General features: G+C 35.6%; 1 non-coding gene across 1 annotated transcript; it reads right to left on the bottom strand.

Annotated features, from left to right (window-relative positions):
- Positions 1–7042: 7042 nt before the first annotated feature.
- Positions 7043–7146, bottom strand: LOC113276965. Its single transcript, XR_003324747.1, has one exon. It is a non-coding gene; the product is annotated as a U6 spliceosomal RNA (small nuclear RNA).
- Between the last annotated feature and the right edge of the window lie 1243 nt (positions 7147–8389).

The following is an 8389-nucleotide window of genomic DNA, read 5'->3' as shown; positions in this document are numbered from 1 at the left end:
CAAAGCAGGATCTCTTGAAAAAAGAGATCAGAAATCAACAAAAGTTGGTTAACATGGTGGATGGCAGACGTAACCACGTAACCATGAATACATATATTAAACGGAGCGGCTACGATGTGGTTCCTCTTTATATTTTGACACATATTGTAAAGTAGAAAAAAAAGAATTAAAAACTGTTTTATTACACAACTGTTTAACTAAAAAAGAAATTAACTTCCTACTTTTTCTCAAAAAATAAATGCTTTACGAGAATTTAGAGGGGCAGATTTTTAAGTTATACAAGTGTCAAGAAATAAAAATGGGTCACATCGTAGACGACCATGTAAGAGTGACTACTAGCCTCCGAATCTTGAAACGAAGCCCTTCGAACCTAAACTAAGCCAAGGCGTGACCTTTGGTGTTCATTTACATTGATGGAAGGGCTGCCTTGCAAAAGAAAGGTTGTGCATTTTGAATTTTGCAACCACTCCTACCGAAACTCGGTATAGTAGTACTAGAGCTGGCAATTTATGGCCGACCTGCGAGTTCACCCTTACCCGGCCCACTATAAAAAATGCTCGAAAGCGGAAACCTATTCCTTGTGTGATTACGGATTACGGAGTAAGCGTATTTATGTGTCCGTTGTGGCAAAGGAAAAAGAGTCGCTTAAAACCTGTTCACATATACCTATCAAACACTTAATTTTCTCATCTCCTTCCTCTTTATATAGCTTTTCGTCTTTCTAAGTAATTAGGTGGCCTCGCTCTCACTATATTATAATTACAGGTAAGATGACTGTTATTGTTCCGTGCATGAGCTGGGTTCCATTCTGCTGAAGAGACCTACTTGGATTGTTCTACAAAAACAATCAAGGTATGGATGCCGATAAAATGTGCCGAGTAGACATCAAGGGCGGAGTTAGGTTTTAACGAAAAGGTGTGTTGAATTTTTCTTTCCCCCTGCTCCAAGGTGCATAGTGGGCTTGCTGGACTAATTTAGAACGATTTTTTGGGGACCATAATTTTTTTTTGGGGACTATGGTTTTATTTTGGGTAAAGACATTAAAAGTAAATTTAGGTCACCCCATATCTAGTTATTTATTTAATATCTAATCTACCCTCTTGATTAATTTTAGGTTATGATTAATGAATGATTTAGTTAAAAACAATTAGTGAGATTAAATTAAAAGATGGGTTTATTATTAGTTGAGTAGAATTATTGAGAGAGTAGAGTTAGAGAAGATGAAGGAGAAAAACATGGAAAATAAACTTTTTTTTTCCAATTCACTAAGTTTGAGTATTCAAATGATGAAAACTCATCTCATTCTTCATCTCCATCCTCTCCTAGAATATTTGTTAATCTTCAAAATGATCCGGATTTGAACTGGATTTTGAACAGTTCGGTTACTTTATATGAAGAACAAGTAACCGAACTCATCTGAAGCTGTAGTTCAGTTTCCCCGTGAGATGAACAAGTAACCGAACTCATCTGAAAGTGTAGTTCGGTTACTTGTTCCAAACACGCAGGTTACCGAACTCTCAAATAATAGAATTTCTAGGAGTTACAGCGTTATGTTCGGTTGGTTCTCAACTAATCGAACTTTGGTGTACAAAGTTCGGTTGGTTCACAAACTGCATGCACTTTTGATCTAATCGAACTTTACGTAATATAAGAGTATATAAGTTTACAAAGTTCGGTTCTTTCGCAATAAAATTGTGAAGTTACCGAAATTAACAAACAAAAAAAAAGTGAAGTTCCAGCGTCTATTGGCTAAGTTCGGTTACTTTGTAGTTTTAAAAGTTTTTGCGAACAAACCGAACTCTACTGGTTAAGTTCGGTTATTTTGGAACTCAACATAGTGGCCACAACAACACAGTTCGGTTAGACTGGATTTGTTTTTTTCGGTTCTAAGGATGGAGTTCGGTTACTTTGTAGATTTAAATTTTTTTGCGAAACAACCGAACAGAGAGTTCGGTGACTTAGTTTTAAATCCAATAGAACCGAACTGTTCTTCGTGTTCTTCATTTTCAAGAAGTTCGGTTAGTAAACTAGGGTTTTTTAGAAAATCGGCCTAACCGAACATGGCTCTGTAACTCCTATTAAAACTCTATTTTGATGATTTATATTCGATTGAAGCAATCAAAATAAAATTAAAGTGAAGGGTTTGTTGGAAAATACCTCTGGAGTGGTCCCATGGCAGAATCAGGTTGCGGCTGGCGTCTTTTATACTCGATAAAATTATTATGTAACCGAACTTGATTGTGATTGCATTGATGTTGTTACATTTCTTAAATAGGCGGTGGCGGTGGTGGTGGGAGGAGGTGGTGGTGGTAATCGGTGGTTGGTGGTGGTGATAATCAGAGGTGGTGGTGGGCGGCGGTGGTGGTGGTAATCGGTGGTTGGTGGTGGTGATAATCGGAGGTGGTGGTGGTAATCGGCGGTGGTGGGCGGTGGTGGTGGGAGGAGGTGGTGGTTATATATATAGGTGGTTATTAGGTTGGTTTTAAATTAAATTAGGTTAAAAGTAGGTTAGTCATTTCAACGTTTTAGGACACCCCTTATCACTACAGGGAAGGTGGTCTAATAAAACCATGATCCCTCAAAAAAACCATGGTTCCTAAAAAATCATTCCTAATTTATGCCAAAAATGTAAAACTAATTACTATTGGGCCTGAGAGCGAGTTGTGCTGGCCGGGTGTGCAACTGTAAATCCATGCTCTAAGCTGGTTCCGCCCATTACTAGACATATTTTTTTATTAAATCAGCATTTTTGATAGAAGCCGTGAAAATAACAACAGTAGAAAAATGTTATGAACCCGGTTTGATGAGTAACGTAGTTTTACCATGCTCACCCCTAGCTTTTATGGGAGAGGATTCGCTGAATTCCCAAGAAGAGACAAGCACTATGATGCACATTTTCTGGGATGAATTTCAGAGATGTAATTAAGCCAAGAATAAAATAAAAACGACAGATACATAATGGCCCTTGGCTAACGGAGGTGGAAACCCAATTTCTGCGCAAATAGCACCTGACAAGTGACTTAACTGTGCGATTGGATTTGAATTTGATTGAGAGCGTGTGGTGTAAGATGCAAACTTGAACTTCGGGTCAATTAAAGGTCAACAACAAAAAAGTAACGATGAGCACCAACAGTAGATATGTGTCATTTCCATCAGTTATGGCTTAGCTAAGTATTACAATCTAGCAAATGTTATCACTAGCAGTTGCTCGTTTCTAAATTGTACTCAAATGTAAGGAAACATGCTAATCACTCTACTTGCTCTCAGGTAGATCAACAGTTACCAAAACCTTTTACGTGTAAGGTTCTTTTCTTTTTAACTAACTAGATTTTGTGCCCGAGCTTCGCAAACTTGGTTCACCAATTCATTCTACAACTACAAACTATAAATGCAATGTATCACTGGCTTTTTCTTTGATTTGGTAAAGATCGGCTTCGCCTCTCCCAAATCCCCATTTGATTTAGTAAAGCTCGGCTTCGCCTCGCCCAAGTCCTTTAAATTGATTGGAAGCTGTTGCAAACGAACCCTAGCAGAACTTAATAACCCAAATGGAAATGCATCCACGTCGTTCTTGTGGACGCTTGGCGATCTTTTCATTCATTAGGAAAAATTAACTTGACCATTCGGTGGTAATATCATTAGAAAAGCAAGTATCCGTTCATATTCTAGATTTATGCCCGTGCTATGCATCGGGCTTCTTTTTCTTTTAACTATATTTTTTATTTAGTGTGATATGCTTTTGCCCCGCGCATTAGCTTAGGATTTTTGATTTGGTGTGGCTCGGTTTGTTTACCCGTGCGCATGCATTGTTTTTGATATGGCATCGCTCGGCTTCGCCTGGTCTCGCCCTATCCTAACGCATTTTTTTGTTTTTATTTGGTCTCGCGTTATTTCCATGCAGTAAACCTTGGATTTTCTGTGGCTTTGAACATATACAATTAAGCTGAATATGAAATGGAAAGAAGGTGAGCGATTCAAGTGTTTGCATATAGAATTGTAAGATGACATCAGTAGTTTAGAAATTGGTGAATTTAATAAGTTGTCGTAACTTGGATACCAAAGAAATAAGAATTTGCATAAGAAAACAAAAATATTGCATAAAAAAATCTCAAATTCTACTTAACAAATAAAAGTGAAGGTGTCTTAAAAATACTAAATGTCCGAGAAGGAAATCTAAAATGCTAAGCCACCATTTTCCCATCATGTGTTGGTAATGCTTTTTCTGAAGTTTTATTTCTGCAAATGCCATCATATCATCCAAGTTTTTATCACCATATTGGCCGCAAGTTGCATCATGATGCTCATTAGTCTTTGATGCTCATTAAAGAACATTCTTTACTGAAGTATATTATTAGTTTATTACCATCCCGTGTTAGGAGTTCAGCTACTGATATCCACCACTACCCCCCACTTCTTTGTTTATCAATCTTTTTTTTTTGCTTCTGTGCAGATACTAATACACTCCAAGTTACACATTGATTAGAGATAATGAGCTTTGAAAATCATAACAAAATAAAACAGAAGTGTACCTGAATTAAGATGAAGATAGTTACAACAACGCCAATTATGAACCTACTACTAATTATCCCGACTTCTGTAATTTGTGAGAAACCAAAAACCCATAAATAAACTGAATTTGTGATACATCTGTTACTACATATTAAAATTATTTTATTCATGGAGCTTCGGTCGGAAGAATACAAAGTGACTAATCCATGAAAAAAAAAAGAATAAAACAGTGTCATACAACAAACATGAGACACCACTGAGTTCTCTTTCCTTATCCAGAAATTATACCAATTTTTTCCATGTTACAATCCTGCAAAACAAACAGATGGATATCAGACAACAAAACAGAGACTAAAAAAAAGTGTTCGTCATATTTGCTTCATAGGATTTTTTAATAGAACATAAATATGTTTTTACTAATTACAAAATAAATTTGAAACATATGCATATCAAACAGTAAAACAGAGACTAAAAGAAAGTGCATGAACATAAATCTCAGTGTCATATTTGCTTCATAGGATTTTTTTGATAGAACATAAATCTATTTCTACTAATTACAAACTAAATTCGATTTTGATTAACCTAAATCTGATTGCAATCAAAAAAGCAGTGTAGGAAACTAAACCCCAGTGCAAAATTCAACTGAATAACGGCTCCAAATCATGAACCCAAAAGAAAAACCCTAATTGTATACATAATTCAGATAAGAAGAAAAATCCAATCATTGGATAACACCACATAACATGCATGATTATGAACTCAATAAAATAATATCAAAATTATCATCAGAAAATAGCCATCCATGTTAGTAAGTTTACTAACATGGAGCAAGCAACATATAAAATTCACTGTCGTTGCATTGTCCTAGTGTGATTTCCATGAAAAGAATTTAACCCTCCATTTAGCATGGAGGGAGCCGAAGGTGGTGAGGGAGGGAGACCTAAAAGAGATTAAGAAGTTAACATAAATACTTACGTCCAGCACATCAGATGGCAAAGAAGAAAGAAAACATAAGCAAACGATGTAGGAGGCAACAAAACGTATATAAAGAAAATCATGATATATAAAGAAAAGAAATATTGAAAGTTTATATTACCTGTGAGTTGTTATCACCAGTATTGAAACTGAAAATTACATCATAATTAATCAAATAGTTACCTAAAATCAAAATACAAAACCTAAAAATCAAATAAGAAACCCTTAATAATCAAAATACTGCAATTTAGATCAATCATTATGGCTTAGGGTAACTCATCCAAAAATTTACACCAAGAAGTCCAGAATGCAATTGGACCTGATCGCACCTCAAAACCTACAAACAATGTGAAATAAAAACGCCAGTGAATGACCATCATCAACAAAATCACATGTATCTACTATACAAAATTTAAGATATGGCTTTTGGAGTTTAACCTTATAAAAACCAACAATACACTATAAGATAAAAACTGATATATAATATATATATATATATATTATATATATATTCAAAGAGATTAATATTTGAAAACCGTAACAAAAAAACCCGCATTAGAAAAACAAAATCTCACCAGTCAACATAGTGCGCGACTTCTCTTGTTTGTCAGTGCACGAAACATAAATTGAATGAATTCATAATATTACTACCTCAATGCTTCACTTGATCAATACGATTACAGATCTGAACAATTGAAAAAACTAAATCAACAGAACTAAATTTAGTGAGGAAGCATGGAACAAAAACACAAACACAAACACAAAAACAAAAAAAAAACTTTTAGGGTTTTTCTGCAAGGGGAGAAGTGTTTGGGATGAAAAGAAAGGAATACCTTAAGAAATCGTTTGGAACTCTTTTATATGCTATCGGTCTCTGATATTTGATCACTTCAAATCGTTTGAAGCTTGAACATCTCAGCTGCACTGTATCTCTTGTTTAGTAAAAGAGAGTCTTTTTAGGTCGAGTCGGGCTATTTAACTGCTTCCGCAAACCGCAATAATTAACCAACTCCATTTACAAAGCTTCCAGCACACAAAACTAAACGTCAAAAATAAAAATCTATACCTAACTGATTTTTTTTGAAATAAAATAATTTTATTAGCGAACAAAATAATCAAATCCATCACAGAGACAGATATGATACATGATGGTAAATCAACGAACAAAAGAAGATAGGTGAATATATCATGATGATACAAATATGTAGATGGTGGAGAAGAAGGTGGAGGTTTTTTTTTTTTTTTTGGTTTTCGGGAAAGACAGTTTTAAGAAAATATGATAAATAAATTACTTTATTTTGTGAAGAAAAACCTTGTTTTTCTCTCATTTGAGGAAAAATGAAACGGAGCAATTCTGTGAGAGGGCGAGGTCACCGTTCAACGTGGAGCCTAAGGAGCTTAGGATTTTAAAGGAGTTAGATATAATCTTCTTCGAAAAAAATAAAACAGTTACCAAAAAAAGAAAAGAAATGAAATTAAATTAAATCTGTTGAAAGGTTATTAGCCGCTTGGATCAAGAATGATTTCGTACTTTTTCTGAATATGATCTCTTAATCATTAATTAAATGTATGCTGCCAGCACAAAAGAGTCATCTTTGGCGCAGGGACCATGCTAATCTTCCGTGTATCGTTTCAATTTTATTGAATTTCCCCGAACGGACAAGCTTAATGATAAGCTTTTCATTTACCAACTGAGCGTTGTTGGACTAACTAGAGCCAAACTCACGAGTTTCATTTATTGATTGGCATCAAGGGTTATTAGGTTGGTTTTAAATTAAATTAGGTTAAAAGTAGGTTAGTCATTTCAACGTTTTAGGACACCCCTTATCACTACAGGGAAGGTGGTCTAATAAAACCATGATCCCTCAAAAAAACCATGGTTCCTAAAAAATCATTCCTAATTTATGCCAAAAATGTAAAACTAATTACTATTGGGCCTGAGAGCGAGTTGTGCTGGCCGGGTGTGCAACTGTAAATCCATGCTCTAAGCTGGTTCCGCCCATTACTAGACATATTTTTTTATTAAATCAGCATTTTTGATAGAAGCCGTGAAAATAACAACAGTAGAAAAATGTTATGAACCCGGTTTGATGAGTAACGTAGTTTTACCATGCTCACCCCTAGCTTTTATGGGAGAGGATTCGCTGAATTCCCAAGAAGAGAACAAGCACTATGATGCACATTTTCTGGGATGAATTTCAGAGATGTAATTAAGCCAAGAATAAAATAAACGACAGATACATAATGGCCCTTGGCTAACCGGAGGTGGAAACCCAATTTCTGCGCAAATAGCACCTGACAAGTGACTTAACTGTGCGATTGGATTTGAATTTGATTGAGAGCGTGTGGTGTAAGATGCAAACTTGAACTTCGGGTCAATTAAAGGTCAACAACAAAAAAGTAACGATGAGCACCAACAGTAGATATGTGTCATTTCCATCAGTTATGGCTTAGCTAAGTATTACAATCTAGCAAATGTTATCACTAGCAGTTGCTCGTTTCTAAATTGTACTCAAATGTAAGGAAACATGCTAATCACTCTACTTGCTCTCAGGTAGATCAACAGTTACCAAAACCTTTATACGTGTAAGGTTCTTTTCTTTTTAACTAGATTTTGTGCCCGAGCTTCGCAAACTTGGTTCACCAATTCATTCTACAACTACAAACTATAAATGCAATGTATCACTGGCTTTTTCTTTGATTTGGTAAAGATCGGCTTCGCCTCTCCCAAATCCCCATTTGATTTAGTAAAGCTCGGCTTCGCCTCGCCCAAGTCCTTTAAATTGATTGGAAGCTGTTGCAAACGAACCCTAGCAGAACTTAATAACCCAAATGGAAATGCATCCACGTCGTTCTTGTGGACGCTTGGCGATCTTTTCATTCATTAGGAAAAATTAACTTGACC

This window comes from Papaver somniferum, chromosome 4, assembly GCF_003573695.1.
Source record: "Papaver somniferum cultivar HN1 chromosome 4, ASM357369v1, whole genome shotgun sequence".
Taxonomy (NCBI): domain Eukaryota; kingdom Viridiplantae; phylum Streptophyta; class Magnoliopsida; order Ranunculales; family Papaveraceae; genus Papaver; species Papaver somniferum.
Note: the sequence above shows the minus strand (reverse complement) of the source record. Positions and strands in the feature narration are given on the sequence as shown.